We start from the raw sequence: 17,731 nt of genomic DNA on the forward strand, positions 1-17,731 counted from the left end.
GTTCCATTTCTCTACTTCTTAAATGACACTTATTATTATCTGTCCTTTTATAATTTTTTTTTTTTCCTTTTTGGCTACCCCACAACATATGGAAGTTCCTGGGCCAGGGATTGAGTCCTAGCCACAGCTATGGCAATGCCAGATCCTTTAACCCACTGCACTGGGTGGAGGATCGAACCTGCGCCACCTCTGTAGAGACCTGAGCTGTTGGATTCTTAACCCATTGTGCCACAGTGGGAACTCCTTATCTGTCTTTTTAGTTACAGCTGTCCTAGTGGGTGTGAAGTGGCATCTCATTGTGGTTTTAATAGCATGTGTCTTTTTACCTATTAGATGTTCAATAGATATTTGTTGGATCAATGATATTTATACATAATATGAACAGACCTTTGGATGGGCCATTTGACTTCCAAGTTTATGAATGAGCTAGAGAAGTTGAACAGAGAGCTCAGTATCATTAGATTTTTTTTTTTTTTTTTGCCTCTTGGGGCCACACCTGCAGCATATGGAAGTTCCCAGGCTAGGGGTCAAATCAGCTGCAGCCTCTGCCACAGCCACAGCAACATGGGATCCAAGCCAAGTCTGTGACCTCCGCCACAGCTCACGGCAACACTGGGTCTTTAACCCACTGAGCGAGGCCAGGAATCAAACCTGCACCCTCATGGATACTAGTCAGGTGTGTAACCTGCTGAGCCACAGCGGGAACTTCCAGAATTCAACTTTCCAAAGTTACTTTAGACTATCTTCTCTCTTTTCAGTTGCCAGTATGACAGAGGTGACATTATAAAGGGGATTTTTTCCTGAAAATCCATGGACATTTGCAGGTTCAAATGTATCTTATGGAATAAACTAAATTACCAGCAAAATCCCAACTTTGCTACGGTTCCTACTCAAAACCTACCACGGAACGGGGAGACCAGGAAAGGTGACTCCTGAATAGGGCCGTGGGGTGGGGGCCGGGGGGAGGCTCAGAAAAATGCAACTGCTGAAGTTTCTCTGGGTTGGGTTTTCCTCAGTAAACAGCAGACCCTGGGAAACACAACAGGTTCTGAAAACTTCATTTTGATGACTCTGGACGTCAGAGACACAGCCAGCTGAATCCGTTCCCTCTTGCACAGCTGATTATCTCAAGTCAGGAGGTAAGGGTCCAAACTGCTTTTGCGTGGTTCTAGAGAGTTCTTTCTTGGCCAGAACCCATCCATTCAGACCATTCCTAGGTAGACACTTCTGTCTGCAGCCCTGAAAACCAGAGTTCCACTGAGTGCTGCAAATTAAAGGCCCGTGATTGGGCTTACAATTGTGTATGGTGTGCAAGTGCATTCAGAGGAGCTGGCGTGGAACAGGGTCAAAGGTCACAGTAAATAGATAGTAGCCAGCTCTCTGTATGTATAACACCGTCCTGTTTAACAAGTCTCAAACGCCTCTTGCCGCAGCAGTCTTCTCCGCCGCCAGAGCTGAGAGTCATCTTTAGAATTTGGGGAGTGTGTGGCGTTTGTTTTGCACAACCACAGTCACCCTTATCTGTCAGAAGATGTTCCAAAGGCTGACAACAGGCCCCTTTCAGAAGCTCGGTAGGAAAAGTATTAACAGTTGGAAACATGTCAGCTGCTTTATGGAGGAAGCACAGCCCAGGCCTGGTGTCTCTGCGCTCGGTGATAACTTGGGCCGCCCCGGCCAGGGCTCAGCGTGGTGGCTGGAGCCGCGGAGATGGAGAGCAGCTCGGAGGAGGGCCCCTGCTTTTCAGAGTTGAAACAGGAGCCCTCTGAGAGAAAGAGATATTGCATGTGGCTTCCCTGATGCCCCGGAGGGCGACGTGGATGACACAGCATCAGCCCTGCCATTGTGGGGTGGGGACACAGTGGCGGCCCCTTGGGGGCAACGTAGCCTCCGCTTAAGCATCACTTGTGGAGTGTGGGGACGGGAAGGTGACAAAAGCCGAGCGAGTACTGAATTTGCTGTACTGAGAACACGCTTCCCCGGGCAGCAGCCCCAGAGCTAGAAGGACCGGGCCCCGGGAGAGAAACGGCCCGAAGTTGGGGGCGGGGTGAAGCGCCAGTTCCTTAATCTGCTGCCCCATCAATCTACTCGTCCCACCTGGATGCAGGGCCAGGACCGCGTGGAGCGGGAACCGCGCGGGTGGGGATCACCGACCCATCGGCTTCCGAGAGGAAGAGGGGCGGCGCCCGGCCAGGGACCCCCCCCACCCCCAATGCACCCCCTCCCGGCCTCCGAGGCGCCCCTTCCGCGCCTCCCAGGCACCACTGCCTTTCCCCCTCCTTGGTTAAAATAGTGAAACAGCCACGAAGTAAAGTGATGGAAAGCCGGGGGGCGGAGAGTCGCCCGCAGTGAGGGCCTAGAGGGGAGGGGGGCGCGGTGGTCCAAGACCGTAGCAGGCGGGCGGTCGCTGGGCGGGTCGGGATCCCGCTCAGCTGTGGCCGCCGAGACCTCCCCCCCACCCCCCGGCGGCTCGGCCCTCCCTTGGCCCGGGGCGCCTGCGGAGGGCGTGGGGCAAACCTGGGGCTGCGGTGGGGGTGGGGTGGGGGACTGCACCTCCATCCATCCCGGGATGGAAACGGCGGTCATCCGGCTAAAATCGGGGCGGGGGCTGCGGTGGGGACCGGCGGGTACCGCGGTCCCCCCCCACCCCCCAGGCCGAACGCCGCCGCCGCGGCCGCCGCCGCTCTGTAACACGTCCCCAGGAGACTCGCAGGAGCAACACGTGATGTGTCTACTTATCAGGGTGAGAGGGGGAGAGCGAGTCTCCGAGCGTGCGGGCGAGGAAGCGGGGCGGGGGGCCGAGGCGGGGGCCGGGACGACGACTGGGGCGCCGGGGTCGCCAGCTCGTCGCCCACCTCCCTCCCTGTGGGAGAAGAGGAGGAGGGGAAGTGACTGCGGAGTTGATGAACTTTGCACATCCAGAAACGCCATTTTGATTCCTTTTCCGGAACAAGTTTGCATCTCTCCTCGTTCTCTCCCCGAAGCCCACCGGTCCCTACTGCATCATGCCTGGGAGCCAAGCGCCCTGCCCCGCCGTGAGTACGCGCCCCGGGTTCGGGCTCGCGGTCCTTGGGTGGCAGCGAGATGTCTGGGGCTGAGCGGGAGCGACCTTTTAAAGAACTTTTGGGGATGGGGAGGGTGAAGTCTGCAGTGCGCGTTGTACTTTTTAAACTCAGCGTTTCCCGGAGCCGTGGACCCGAGCGCCCCACGCCGCGCTACGTGCGCTCGGGACAGTGGGGCCGGCCCGGGATGAGCTGGGCAGCCCTCTCCCCTCGGGCTGCGCGCCGGGCCGCTCCTCCTCCTCCTCCTCCCCCTCCTCCTCCTCCTCCTCCCCTTCCTCCGCTCCTTTTCCCCTTCCCGAGCTGCCGGCTCTGCCAACCAGCTCCCAGAGCGAGCAGCCTGGGCTGCCGCTGCGCCGCGCCGCCAGGATCTGATGCGCATCCATATTAGCCGTCCGAGCGCAGGAATCCGGCCCGACCCGCGCCGCCGCGCCCGCCGAGCAATTTATTTTTAACCAGCACCGCCGGGACTCGGATGGTGCGCGCACCGCGGGCCAGAAACATCTTCCCAGCGCTGCTCTCCATCTTCCGCCCTCTCTCCCCCGACATCCTCCCCCCCATGTGGGAGGGGAAACTTTTCTCCTACATACTTTCGAGTCCCTCTCGGGCCGAGGAGCACGGAGATGACGGCGCCCGCCCGCCGCCGCAAGGTATCCGGGGGTGCCCGCTCGGGGTGCCCGCCTGGGGTGCTGGCTCGGGGGTGCTCGCAGGGGCCGCGCGGTGGGAGCATCCGCCGCGCCCTGCTCTGCGGACTTTGATCCTCCCCGGCGGACGGCGCCGGCCCGGAGGGGGGCCGCGGGCAGCCCTGCGCCCTGGCCGTTCCCAGCTCGTGGCTGGTGGTCACGCCGACCACCGCCCCCGGGTGACCGGGCGAGGAGGGGCCGGGGCGGGGGCCGCGTCCGCGCGTATTGTTTCCTTGCCCTTCCGTTGACCGTGTACGTGTTTTCGTGGGAGCTATCGGTGTGGAGCGGAGCCTGCATCGCGGGAAGGGGGGGGGACCTCGGCGCCCGGCGCCGTCACGAGCACAGGAAGGAGGCCGGGAGCATCCGAGGCGGGGCCGGCCGCCGGGGCCCGCTTCGCCGCCCAGCTGTGGAGCGCGCTCGGAAACTTTTGTCCGCCGCCCGCTGGACCAATTTTTCGCAAGTTGTGGGGCTTCCCTGCCTCCTCCCATCCCGGCCGGCAGCGCCGAGCAGGGGCGGGGGGCGGCAGTGTCGAGGGGCTGGGGACCCCGTGCGGCCTCCCCCCAACCCCGGTCTCGGCCCGGCCCCCCGCGCCCCCTCCTTGCTCGCGGTCTCTTAGGAAACTGCGACCTTAATGGTTGCTAAGGAGCAGGGGAGGTCCTTCCCGTCGCCGGCCCCCTCCCTGGAAGCGGCGTGTTTTCTGGACGGGACCGAGGGTCGCGTCCAGGATGTGGGGACTCGCTCCCCGCCGCCCGCGGGGCCCGGGAGGCGCGTGAGTGCGGGGCGCGGCGGCCGAGCCCTCTTCTCGGCGGGGCCACTTCTCTTTCCCGGCGGGGTCGGGTCGGGGGGGGGGCGAGGAGGGGCGCGGGGACCGGCCGGAGGACGGGCGGGTTGACAGGCGCCGCGTGCAGCTCGCGTCCAGCGTCCGCGGTGCATCCGTGATGGGTTATAAAAGAGGAGGAAAGTATTTCTCCTTGCTCAGCAGATTTTGCCCTCCCTCGCTCCTTACTGGTTAGAAGATAGAACGTGAGCCCAGATCCGGACGAGCAGTTCACATTCCATTACGAAATTCTACACGGCTTCAGAGCCAGCAGCAGCACACATTCGGGGCACTTTGGCGTGTTTTCGGCTTCTTTCGGGGGGTTAATGGTGGCGGAGAGAGACAGAAGGGTGAATAAAAAAATATACTTTCGGGGTATGCTGAGAAACCTGTCCCAGGGTTTTCATCAGCAGAAAAATTCCCCTTCCTTCTTGTGGTAGAGTTTAGATGTAAAAGCCAGGGAAAATAAAGTTTGCCTGTTTGATAGGGATGCTGGAAATAGCGCGGTATTTCTGTCTTGAAGAGGAAGACTTGAGATGATTTCTGCAAAGTCTGAGCTGTTAATGTGCATCCCGTATTTTTGAGGTCGTTTTAGATATTCAGTGGGGTCTGTGCCTGCGTGCGAGTGTATTCTGAAATAAGTTTAATTGATGTGGAAAGTGGAGAAAAGGGAACTGCAAAGAAAAGAATGGTTTTTGTTTTGTTTCTGAGTTTTTCGGGGGTTTTTCCTTCTTCTCCTCATCGCCCTTAAAAGCATCCTCTAGATCTAATGCTTTTCGAGTTAGGCAGGTATGGTTCTAAGACGTAATGTAACCCGGAAGTCTGAAGTTAGAGGCTGAAACTTCTCTTTTTCTCTCTTGCTTTCTTGTTTTTAAACGTTTAGGTATTTTCTTTCTTCAAGAGTCACACAGAACTTTTGAAGGAATGGGTTCAAATTATTCTTAAAGTAATTTATGCAAAGGTGAATCACTAATTTTAGTGTTTGTTTTTTTTTTTTTTTTTTTTCCTTTTCTTTTCTTTTACCTTTGCCCTTTGGAGGGAGCTCCTGGGTACCCGGTGATGGATCCTGCTTTGATGTGTTTTGAGCTTTGGTTACACTGATGAATTAAACATTTGAATGGCTTTTATCAAGTTTTAAAATGTGTGAAAAAAACACCTTCCTTCCCACCCCCCCCCAACCCCTTTTACAAAAGAAAGGGAGAGCCCTTTGATTTAGTTATTGTTTACCTTGTGGTCCATTTTAGGTTGTTAATGAACTTGCCCTGTTTTATCATTCTTAAAAATAGTGCTCAACAGGTTGTGTGTTTGTTAGGATGTTCAGATTTGCTGGTTATGTGAGACTGTCGAGAAATGCTGCTGCCATTCACAGCTTTGTGGCATAGCATTCTCTGGGTTTTTCTCGATGCCGTTTTCTGTCTCTTGAGAAATTCAGAGCCTCAGCCCTCATGGCAGACAGGTGTTTGTTGTGTGGTGGGGAAGGTGGGTCTGACTCAGCCGGCACAGGTGGTGCATCCATTCCTAACTATTGACGTCATCAAACAAGTGACCTTTTGATGGAAGGGTCTTTTATTACCGATTTTTTCAGGCAGCCTCCTGAGGTCTCATTTGCAGCCAGCATAGGTACAGAATGTGGGAGGAGGACAGCAAAGCTGCTTAGGCTGCATCCCAACAACAGTTGTTGATTGGTTACCAGTTGTCTGTCCCCGGCCCTCTTAGATAGTTGCCATTTTGTGGCTTGCATTTCTCCTCCTCAGTTTTGAACTGCTGTGCTGGTCCACTTCCTGAGATCAGTTTGGAACTTTTTTTGCTGCCTGTCTTATGCTCCGTTGTTAACATCATGTACCCTTTTTCAGCAAAGGAAGTGTTCTGGTTAATGAAGAAAAATTCCACCCTTTGGAGGTTTTATGTGACGTAATTAATATAAATTTAAGTCCTACAAAAATTGGTTAAACGTGCTCGCTGGACATAGTCAGAGGTGCACGCTTTTGATGCTTCTATTCATTATCCTTCTGAAAAGTAGGTGGTGCTTAAAAGGTCATAGGATAAGGGTTGCTAAGCAGCTAAACAGAAGGATGCTAAAATTAACCAAAGCATTTTTGAAAGGGAGTCCTCTCCTGTTTTACATTGTTTAACTAGATTTAATTAATTTCTGAATCTTCCATGGCCTTTGACCTAGGAAAACAGGATGTTAAGTTTGTTTTGTTTTTGTTATCATATTGAAATAACCTCTCTTCTGTTGTGTTTTTTTTTTTTGGTTTTTTTTTTTTGTTTGTTTGTTTTTTTTGCTTTTTAGGGCCACACCTGTGGTATATGGAAGTTCCCAGGCTAAGGGTCCAATCGGAGCTATAGCTGCCAGCCTACGCCACAGCCACAGCAATGAGGGATCCGAGCCAGTCTGTGACCTCCATCCCAGCTCACGGCAACACCAGATCCTTAACTCACTGAGTGAGGCCAGGGATCGAACCCGCATCCTCATGGATCCGAGTCGGGTTCGTTACCGCTGAGCCACAGTAGGAACTCCCTGTGAGTGTCTTTTAATTGACGTTCGTGCTCTGCCCCGCTCTGGTGTCCTCCCTTTCCTAGGAAATGTGGGCTTACCAGCACCTGTTTCGTTTATGAGTGACAGGCTGTTTGGTTTGTTTTGGAAAACCTACAGAACCCATACAGTGATGTCATATTTTGCTCTTTATCAAACAGGTTTGTATTGAAATGCAATATCGTAGCAAAAGAAAGAAGGTAATATAGCGTCTCCTGATACCAGGACCGTAGCTTCTTCCCCCTTGACTGAGATTAGATTAGGTTTTGATAGGGGGCCTGCTTTTCACCCCACCTCCCCACCTCAGTTTATTTCAGCCTAGTTCTTCATACCGCTTTCAAAATAATGACCTTAGGTGTAGGGTGTCTTTGGAACCAGCTGTTGGAAAGCAACCCTTTACCGATGTTGAAGTTTCTTGGTGAGATGATGGGGCTGGTGACCGTCAGCTATTGGTTGAAAGGCAAGCCCCCTTTCGCTCAGAAGTTTCCCTGCCTCAACGTTACCTGTGAGCTTCGGACCTACGGAACAGGCAACATTGAGTCATGTTTTTTTATATCCAAATATAATTAAGAAGTGACATGGGTTCTTAGGCAGGGGGGAGGAGGCACAGGCTAGGTGAGTTTCCTAGCTCTCTTTCAGACTTAGAAAGAGCTTTATAGGTAGAAACAACCATTGACCCTTTCTTCAAAAAGCAGGGGTCGGCCTGTGATTTCCACACCCTGGGGGGCCCCTCTGTAAATCAGAGGTCAAAAGTCAGAGCCGTGGCATACAGTGTGCTTTCTGAAATGCATCACTTATTTTTAATTTTCAGTGGGAGATGGGGCATGAGGGTGACCGACCCTTTCCCTTGGCTGTCCTGGGGGCCGGCATCAGCCACGGTGCCTGGCTCTGTTTCCCTGTCGCCCTGCCTGGGTGTAGCTGGCGTTGGTTGGTGGAGGAAGGGACGCCCGGGAGGAGGGCACAGGGAGCAGTTCCTTCCAGCTACTGGTGCATCTCGTTTCTGGTGGTACTTCGGGTACAGGTGAGCCAGTCTGCCCATCAATAAAGGTGGCCGCCTGTGAATAGGTGCTTTAGACAAAAGGAGTGGGAGAGGGTGGAGAGTATTTGTTCAGTGTGATTCTAGCAAGCAGTGCTAATAGAATTTGAAAGCCTCCGTCAGGTCCCCCAGGTCCCCCGGGAACTGGCTGCTCCTGGGGATTCACCTGAGGCCTTTCAGACACCGTGAGGGCGGGTGGTCCTGATTAGGGTGGGGGAAGCCCAGTCGAGAGCCCCACATTCTTTGTCAGCGGGCCAGACTGCAGAGAAAAAGTCTCAGTGGGGGTAATTAGATAAAGCTTTTAAATGGCTCTATTTGTTTTTCCCCTGGCTAGCTCTTTTTCTCATCTCTTTCACCCCCTTTCCCAGAGACTCTGGGGGCAGGATTGTTATAAGAATGTTGCAGGCTTTTTGGCAGTTTCAGTACTTGGGAGATTTCGTTTTTCCTTAGGGCCGACTCTGGGTAAAGGTAACTTCACCCTGTTTTTGGGAAAGGCCTTGAGCAAAGATTCGAATTCTATCCTCAGAGCAGCACAGCGAGGCTGGGAGAGTATATGAACCCATTTTCCAGCTGTGCCAACCTCCACCCGGTGGCTGGTCATAAATCAAGCCTAGGACCCAGAAGTTCCAACCCCAGCCTGACTCTGCACACCACCTGCTTTTTAAAGTCAGCTTGGCCTCCGAAGATGGAGCATTAAATATACAGGGCCTGTTTATCTTTGTGTGTGTGTGTGTGTTTAAATGAGACCAGGCCCTTCCACAATAATCCTCTGGTTGAATTTGAAGATGTAAGGCCATTAAAAAAGAAACTTTCTAGCCATTGGCAGTGTGACGCTAGATGAATGTGATTATACACTTTTTTTTTTTTTTTTAGTTCGTTTTCTACCTCTTGGGATCATGGTAAGGATAAAATAAATGTTCCAGAAAGTCAAAATCTATATATGGAAGAAAGGGTTATATTTTGAGCTCAGGAAGCTTTGTGGGTATCCACTCTGGATTTCCTTGGGCAGAGTTTGTGTTTGCTGCGAGTGCTGAGAAGACAGACCAACAAGTTATGCTTAATGACGTTTGCTTCATCAGGGATGGATCTTAGGGGAAAGGCAGGTGGCTGCCGCTTTTAAACCAGTGGTTCTCAGCTTGGTGGTTTTCCCCCGGGGGCACTTGGCAGTGTCTGGAGACACTTGATTGCCTCGCTGGGGCGGTGTGTGTGTGTGCGCGTGGGTGCGTGCGTGCGTGCGTGCGCTGCTGGCCTTTAGTAGGCAGAGGCCAAGGATGCTGCTGCCCATCCCACAATGCACCGGAAGGCTCCACCACAAAGGATCGTCCAGTCCCAAATGTCAGTAGGTGGAGGTTGAGAAAGCCTGCTTTAAAGTTACAGGCGTCCTGGCCTGTGTCACGCAGGCAGGCAGCCCTGCCTTCTCACTCTATTGCATGGGGCATAGTTGGAGATCTGGACTTAGAGCAAGGAAGCTCTCCTTCCACGCCCTGGAGGTGTTGCAGTTGGCAAGTTGAAGGTTTCGTAGAAGAATTGGGGGTTGGGGAAAGCACGCAGGTGGCATGACATATATTTTACCCCCCACCCCCACCCCGTGCCCCCCCGTAGTAAATACAAGTTGCAGAAGTGATCTGCTTCTAAAACAGACCAGCCTCATTGGCATCGGGGCGCTGCTCGGGTAGGTGGCTCTGCTTTCCGAGTCACTTCACTTATTGAAGAAACCAGCTCCGGCGCTGTCAGCTGCCACTTCTCCCTCGTGTTTTAAGTTATGTGGTGTAACCTCCGTCCCCATTTATCCCCCTGAGTGTTTGAACTAGCCCCTGCTTGCTTGACAGGTAGTGTTTTTGCCCTGGTAGTCTGCCTTACTTGGTTTTCTCAAGTTTTTGCAAAATCCTTGGATAGTTCCCCAGCCTTCTTAGAGGGCGGTGTTCGGGACACCTGTCTGTACGTCGCTGTGGGGCGGGGGCGCTGGCAGCCTGCTGCCTTAGCTGGAAGGGATACAGTGATGGCGATTTTTATGTTCTTGAGACTCCCAGACCTCAAATACACAGAAAAAAAAAATGTTGTGATATAGAAACATTAAACCAAATTTCCTCAGGCCAGAAATGTGGGGACGGGGACAGGAGCCATCTTTTAGCCACAGGTGCCACTTGCCTAACCCTTGTCCTGGTCCACGTTCCCCCCCCCCCCCCATCTCACTGGCAGCCGGCCGGCGAGGAGGAAGCCTTAGAGCCAGAAGAAGCAGGAAGAGGTGGGGACCATTCCAGAAAGGGCAGGGCTGCCTGTGGTGGGAAGTGACAGTTGCCCCCAGAACGTTTGGGCTCCCACTTACCCACGAGAAAGGGTTGTTAGCATGTGCAGGCAGCGTTCTTTCCATCCCAGACCCGGGGACAGACTGTCGGTTCCGTTCCCATCCCTCGGGCCAGGTGGTGTCGGCCTGCTTGCAGGTGTCGGAGGTGTCCCCGCCCCGCACCTGGGGCCTTGCTGCCCTCGCCTCTCACCTATAAACCGGCCACTCCCGGCTCCCTGACTCCATTTACTGCATGTGCCAAGCCAAGGCTCACCTGCAGGTACCTCGGCGGAACGTGTAGGAAGAAAAGTCTCTCCCCCACTTCTAGAAGGTGAACTGCAGCTCACCGTTCGACCAGCCTTCAGGCCAGACTCGACTCCTGGCCTCTCTCTGCAGTGTGCAGACACCGGGCCGTCCCCGAAAGCCCTGCCCCGTCCAGCCCTGGTGTCAGCTGCCCCCCTGTCCTGACCTACAGTCCTCATCATGGTCACAAAGGCCCCCAAGGTGCATGTCCTGCCGCCAGCGTCCCCCTCCTGCAGTCGCCCTCCATCTCTGTAGCTGCACATGGGATGGGGTTTGCCTGCTGAAACACACCTCTGCAGGAAGGAATCCAAAGCCCTCACCTTGGCCCCTGGAGGACCTCCCTCCGTGGCTTTCCGGACTGTCACTCTAGTGTCAACCCTTCCCGCGCATGCGCGCGCGCGCGCGCCCCCATGCCACGGTCCCGCTGAGGAAACTTGTCCTGCTTCCGCTTTTCCGCGTAGCGCTCCATTCTGGTTTGTCCCCAGTGCTTCTCCTTGCAAACGTGTCTTCACTCCTCTTTCAAGGCTCATCTCAAACACCACCTCCTGCAGGGAAAACCAGGTCTTCCATCCACAGGCACTTTTACCCCCCGCTGGCCGGTCTGCCTGCTGTAATTTGCCTGTTGGCACGTTTCCCCCCCGGATCAGCAGCCTCACTCATGTTTTCCCACCTTCTGTGCGCGACTCTGGGATTGCATGGTTGATGCTGATTCATTGATTAGTGTTGAACCCATTTTCTGAATACAGAAAAATGCAGAGCTTCTCTGAAGAGGTCCCGGTTCTTTTTGGAGCCCACATATAATTTGCAAGCGAGGTCCTCAATAAATGGCCCACATCGGGAGAAGGAAACGGAAGAAGACCCATCCCGCAGAAAGTGGGTGCCAAGTGCCCACTGGTGGGAAAGTGTCTTGAATTACAGAAATTTTAAAATAAAAGTTTGCTCAGCTTCATTTACTCGAAATTAAAGAGAGGGAAGAAAAAACTTTGTTAATGCCTGACTGCACTAAAAGCTGTCACACCAGGGCCCTTACTAATTATAACCACTTTTCATGGCTCTTGGTTTGAAGTTTATATTAAACAGGAGGGATGGGCACACAGATCAAAGGCCCAAATCATTTCAGAGCTCCAATGTGTGGGCCCATTTTCTCTGCTTAGTTAGATTTTTGTTTCATTAGTGGTATGAGTTAATAGGAGTGTTGGTCTGTGTATAATTTAACTTTTCTTTTTTCCGTTACTCCTTGGATTTAAAACAAAATGCCTAACCAGCAACCTACATGGGGCAGGTCTTGCTTTATTTGTGTGTGTGTGCGCGTGTGCAGTGTATATGTATCTGCGTGTGTGATAGGAGTTGATTATAGATCATATTTATAGAAAATCATTTTCACTGTTTTCGGGGGAGGTTCCTTTATGCTGAGACTTTATTGTTCAAAAAAAGGAAAAAAAAAAACCCACCTGAATACACAAAATCATCTCAAAATCTTTTCTTGGCTTTCTTTTTAAAGAAGTACGTGTGTCTTTAGAAGACACCTTGAAGATGGGGTGAGGGAGAGGCGTTTTGCCTCTGGAGCCTTTTATACTTGTGGGTTTCCTTTTCGAATAAGGAATTAAAATTATTTTCTCTTGTTTTTGGCCGTGCCCGCGGCATGCGTAAGTTCCCAAGCCAGGGATTGAACCCATGTCAAGGCAGCGACCTGCCACAAAGGAATTCCAAAAATTGTTTTCTTTTTAAATTGGAAGGTTTTGATAGCCTTTATACGAGATAACATCCTAATTGATTAAACATACATTTTTGCTACCTTTAAATACTCCTTTAAATATTCAGGCTCAGATGTGCCGGATCCATTCAGACAGAATATTTCAACTCCATCTTATTTCTTTTTTTTTTTTTTTTTTTGTCTTTTTGCTATTTCTTTGGGCCGCTCCCGCAGCATATGGAGGTTCCCAGGCTAGGGGTCTAATTGGAGCTGTAGCCACCAGCCTACGCCAGAGCCACAGCAACGCAGGATCCGAGCCGCGTCTGCAACCTACACCACGGCTCACGGCAACGCCGGATCGTTAACCCACTGAGCAAGGGCAGGGACCGAACCCGCAACCTCATGGTTCCCAGTCGGATTTGTTAACCACTGCGCCACGACGGGAACTCCCTCAACTTCATCTTATTTCTAAGGAAGCTTGTATATTTTCCTCTCTGATGTGAAAAACAGATTTTTTTTGAAAAGCCATTTTCTCTTTCACTTTAGGGCATTTAATTGTTTTGAGGGATGATTATATAAAACTCGTCAGTGAGCCTCTGAAACAGGTTTTCAAGACTTGGTTAATTAAACTGGTAAACCTATATTGGGTCAAACTGTTCTACTTAAAAATTGAAACCAAGTATAATTTAAAGGAGGCTTGGAGTTCCCATTGTGGCGCAGCAGAAATAAATCTGACTAGGAACCATGAGGTTGCTGGTTTGATCCCTGGCTTTGCAATCAGTGGGTTAAGGATCCAGCGTTGCCGTGAGCTGTGGTGTAGGTCACAGATGCAGCTCAGATCCTGTGTGGCTGTGGCTGGGCTGTGGCTGTGGTGTAGGCCTGCAGCTGGAGCTCTGATTCGACCCCTAGCCTGGGAACCTCCATATGCTGCGGGTGCGGCCCTAAAAAGCAAAAATAATAGTAAAATTAAAGGAGGCTTAACGCACACATCTCTAAATTAGTTTTTACATCATGAAAATAAGGTTTCCGAGAACCACTTGTTGTTGAAGTGCCTGGGAAAGCTTTATCCCCTCCTTTTTCTAAAATGTTATGTAGACTTGGATTCAGTATCAGATTTGGAAAACAGCCCCCACATGTGCAAACCTTGTAGTGTTTGCTTTTTTTAAAAAAACCATTTACAGATCTTTAGGGATTTTTATTTTCTCTGTGAATTTTAATTTCGACTGGGGGATGGCTGTGATTCGCACCAAGAGTGCTAAGGTGAGGACGCGAGACCGTTGCGAGCCTCACAGACGTGGAACGAGCCCCTGGACCACTAAGGTGGTTCCATCTGGGCTTGGTGTTAAGACAGGCGGTGCCGGGGAGGGGCGGAGGATGCTGGGAGGCCGGTCAAGGAGGGTGTCTCAGCAGAGCGCCCTGAGCTAATAGTGAAGAGGAGGGGAGGGGATTGGAGCGGGAACAGCTAGTACTGAGGCCCTGAGGTTGGGGAGGAGGGTGTGGAGGAAGAGGAGACGGAGGTGTGATGACACTGCAGGGTGAGGTGGGTGGGGCTACAGCTGCTGCGCGTAGCTCCCAGGTATTTGGAATTCTTCCTGATGAATTCTGGGAAGCCTTAGTGGGTGTTAGGCCAAGGACTGGCATGATGAGATTTGCATTTTTGAAGATGACCCCTGCCCCGATTGGAGAAGAGACCAGACGAAAAGGAAGCCACAGTTTTGCCTGCTGTTTGCCATCGGCCAGAAGGTTCGTTTTTCACAACTTGGAAAACCAGTCGTGGCTTAGGGGGGGTGGCAGTAGCGATGGGCAGCCTCGGTGGGCTTGACAGAGATGGAGGAAGGACTTGAGGCTGGGGGATGGGGAGAGGATTTCCAGGGCTCCCGCTTCTGGGGCAGGTGGCTGGCGGCACCTTTCTCTTGAGATCAGATTTCGGGATGAAGCAAAGCTTCGGGAACCAGGTACATTCCCTGCCTTTTAAAGAGTTATGTTCATGTGTGTTTGAATTTTATCAGCATTTTCTTGTCCTGTTCTCGTTGGTTAAAACCTAAGGTACTGGGTTCTTCTGTGGTGCCGCCAGTTAAGGATCTGGCATTGTGACTGCAGTGGCTCGGGTCGCCGCTGTGGCACGGGTTTGATCCCTGTCCTGGGAACGTCCTCATGCCGCGGGCGTGGCCTATATATATATATTTATAAAAAAATTAAAAAATATATTTGCCTCGCGTGGATAATGCCCGAAAAGTCTTCTATAAAAGTGAGAGGCGGAAGTCAGGTACTTGGCCGTTGGCCACAAATGAACGGCTTCCTTCTCCCCTCCCCCTGCCCTCCTCTCCTCTCTCCTCCTCCATCTTTTCATTTCCTGAGCCCAAAAGGGACATGGAATCGTTGTCGATGGCCTGAGCTTCCGCAGGATTTTCTGCTGAGATCTGCACCTCGAACCTCAAGTGCATCTCAGTTTCCGTTTGTTGTAGTGATGCCTCGCCGCCTTGACTTGTGAACCCAGGGCTCGGGGAGGAGGCTCCGCAGGTGGACCGAGTGAGGACTCAGACTGCCCGCGCCTTCTCCTTAAGAGGGTCAGAACGCCCCTCCTGACCTGATTTTCCAGCGTTGTCGTCGTGTCGTGGTGGTCAGCGGACGCTCTGAGTGTCTTAGAACCCGACATCAATCTTGTGCCTGACGAGTAACCTGTGAAAGCGCGTGCAGTTAACAGAGAAGCCGCCCTGTTTCTCCTGCTGGTGCCAAAGGAGGTTGCATCCTTGTCGGGGAGGGGGTAGAAGGGGGTGGCTGGTCCCCACCCAGCCTGTGTTGGAGCACCTCTGGTGATGGCAGAGTTGGCCCCCAGCCCAGCCAGCCCTTGGGGTTTTACTGTGTTAATTTTTTTTTTTTCCAAGGCCAACTAAGTCTTTGCGGACCAAGCTAGAAGGTGGTGTGTTTTCTGCTGCGTTGGTAAAACACAAGCCAGAGCGCAGGCCGGCTGCCCTGTGCAGCCTGACCCCCAGGGCGTCCATCGGGGGTGCTGGACCCTGCTTCACGGAGGGTGGGGGTCCTGCCTCACTTGCCCGCACAGCCATCCCCTTGGGTGTGAGCTGGGATATGCCATCCTTAAACCATTTCGCAAGAAAGCCTTAGCGGGTGTGCCCGCGCCTGGGAAATGCCGCTCTCTGACGTCATACAGATGACTCATCGGAACCTCCTGTGACCCTCGGGCAGCCCCACCCTTTGATAGGGTATCAGTCCTGGCTCGTCTGACCCAACTGGTGGTCCCGAGCCCTGCCCGTCGAGCCCTGCCCGTCGTGGGGAGGACGCGGTATCCATCTTTTGTTTAAGAGCACAGGTGTTCCCGCATCACCGCAACCTCAAATCCCATTAGAACAGGCTGCACACTTTGACTGCAGCCCTACGCTTGATGAGATGAGCTGATGGGGGACGGACGCTCAGCGGAGACCTTGCCCCTCCCGTGGCTTTCTAGCCAAGTCACTTGGTGGGGAGATGCTGAGAAAGGCGCTTTAGAAACTAAGCATAAGCCAGGTTTGGGAAATTTCAAGTCTTAAGGTACGCGGCATCTCGCCTCGCCGTGCCCCAAGCAGAAGCGTGAGTTTGGAGATCTAATAAGTGTGTTGCAGAAAAAGCTTCCTAGGATGGCCTTGCAACGAGTATGCAGAATTAGTGTGGGGAGTACCACCCGTAGCCAATTTCTGGTGACGAATGTCTGTGTGTGTGTATATATATATATATATATATATATATATATATATATAAACCTATGCTCCTGTTCAGATAACCCACCCATAACTGCTAGATAGTGGTGACAACACACATTGTCTGTTGGGTCACTTCTTCTTAAAAGGGTTGTGTATTTAATCCCTGGTGTTAGGATGTTGAAGGGCCTTGGGGTGGTACCTTCCCTAACTTTGGGGTGTTGTAATGTCTATACCTTCTGGAGACATTAGACACCTGCTGTGTTAAGGTGAAGTAAAAGAAAGTAGAATTTTACCTACAGCTCCCGAACAGGTTAAAGAAGCAAGTGGACCAGGGGATGCAGGCAGTGGGGTTTTCTCGACATGGCACTGGGAGACAGGTGCGCGCCGTGCATGGCGGTCACCTCCAGACAGAAGTGCTGAGGTCGGGGGTGGCGACCCATCCTTGCCTTGATGTTGTCGTTTTTGTTTCTCTGAGCAGTTTTACACTGACATGGCCGGTGGTCATGGCACGTGTGTTCTGGACCTGGCTGCTGTGTCCACAAGGTGTGAGGGGCGGTGTCTGTGTGTCGTGGGGTCCAGAAAAATGGGGACACGGTGTGGTCAAATTAGCACAGTTGTAAAGTGTGACCTAAATGGCCCGGCAGCTTTATTTTATCCTTTCGTGTATGGCAAATGGAATTCGGGGACAGCCAGCCTGTCTTTGGGAGACCGATGGTTACCTGGGCTGCCTCCTGTACCAACAGAAAACAGAAGACGTAGGAGTCCAGCTGTCAGGAGCAGGAACCGTGGCGTGGTTGCTCATTTTAAGCAAATCTACTGAGAATGAGTTCAAATACGCTCAGCAGAGGCATTTGAGTTCCAGATCGTCCTTAGTGAAAAGCATCACCCGTCAAAGCCCACCTGGATTTGCTTTATTTACTTTTTCATTTTTTTGCTTTTTAGGGCCGTACCCGTGGCATATGGAGGTTCCCAGGCTAGAGGTGGAATCGTTGCTGGCCGACACCACAGCTACAGCAACGCCAGATCCGAGCCACATCTGCGACCTACACCACAGCTCACGGCAACGCCGGATCCTGAACCCGCTGAGCGAGGCCAGGGATGGAACCTGCGTCCTCATGGATCCTAGTCAGATTCATTTCCACTGAGCTCTGATGAGTATTCTCGGTTTTTTTTTTTTTTTTTTACTATAGTTGATTTTGTGTTTGCTTTAAATCAGATCAACCAGACCTCATCTTTCAGTGTCTCTTCTGCTCGGGGCCAGACTTCATCCCTGTTGACTCCAACCCAATAAGTCGAAAACTCTCACACATGATTGCACTTTTTGAACCTTTTATGGTTGTTGGGCTTTTCATCTGGAAAAACTCAGCATGAGAGTAAGGGGAGCAGCGGGAATCGGAGCTAACGTTATTATTGAGCACGTGCTGGTTATATCATTGTCCTAAATGCCTGACATTTCGGATCGTCCCATCATTCTTCATAGCAGCTCTTTGACACCGGAAGTACGATTCTTTTTTAATTCATGAATTTTATTATATTTATAGTTGTGCAACCATTGTCACATGATCATTATCCCCATTAGTCGGAGGAGGAAACTGAGAACCAGCGAGTTAGCGGGCCTCACACAGTGC

At 52.1% G+C, this 17,731-nt stretch overlaps 1 protein-coding gene across 9 annotated transcripts in view; it reads left to right on the forward strand.

Annotated features, from left to right (window-relative positions):
• Window positions 1-17,731, forward strand: part of RREB1 (ras responsive element binding protein 1) — a 175,443-nt gene that overhangs the window by 44,879 nt on the left and 112,833 nt on the right. For 3 of the 9 annotated variants that reach the window (XM_084967313.1, XM_084967310.1, XM_084967319.1), the window contains exon 1: window positions 3,341-3,706. The exons of 1 other annotated variant lie outside the window; for it this stretch is intronic. The gene's annotated coding sequence lies outside the window, so the exon portion shown is untranslated. Of the gene's footprint in view, window positions 1-2,717; window positions 3,033-3,340; window positions 3,707-4,372; window positions 4,509-14,005; window positions 14,152-17,731 lie in introns of those variants that run through there. 5 more of the 9 variants (XM_084967312.1, XM_005665552.4, XM_084967321.1 and 2 more) reach the window with 4 other exon arrangements.

This window comes from Sus scrofa, chromosome 7 (genome assembly GCF_054392235.1).
Source record: "Sus scrofa isolate SSC_HxYL_T2T_F1_AM1 chromosome 7, Sscrofa_HxYL_maternal_Yorkshire_Landrace_v2.0, whole genome shotgun sequence".
In the NCBI taxonomy this organism is placed as follows: domain Eukaryota; kingdom Metazoa; phylum Chordata; class Mammalia; order Artiodactyla; family Suidae; genus Sus; species Sus scrofa.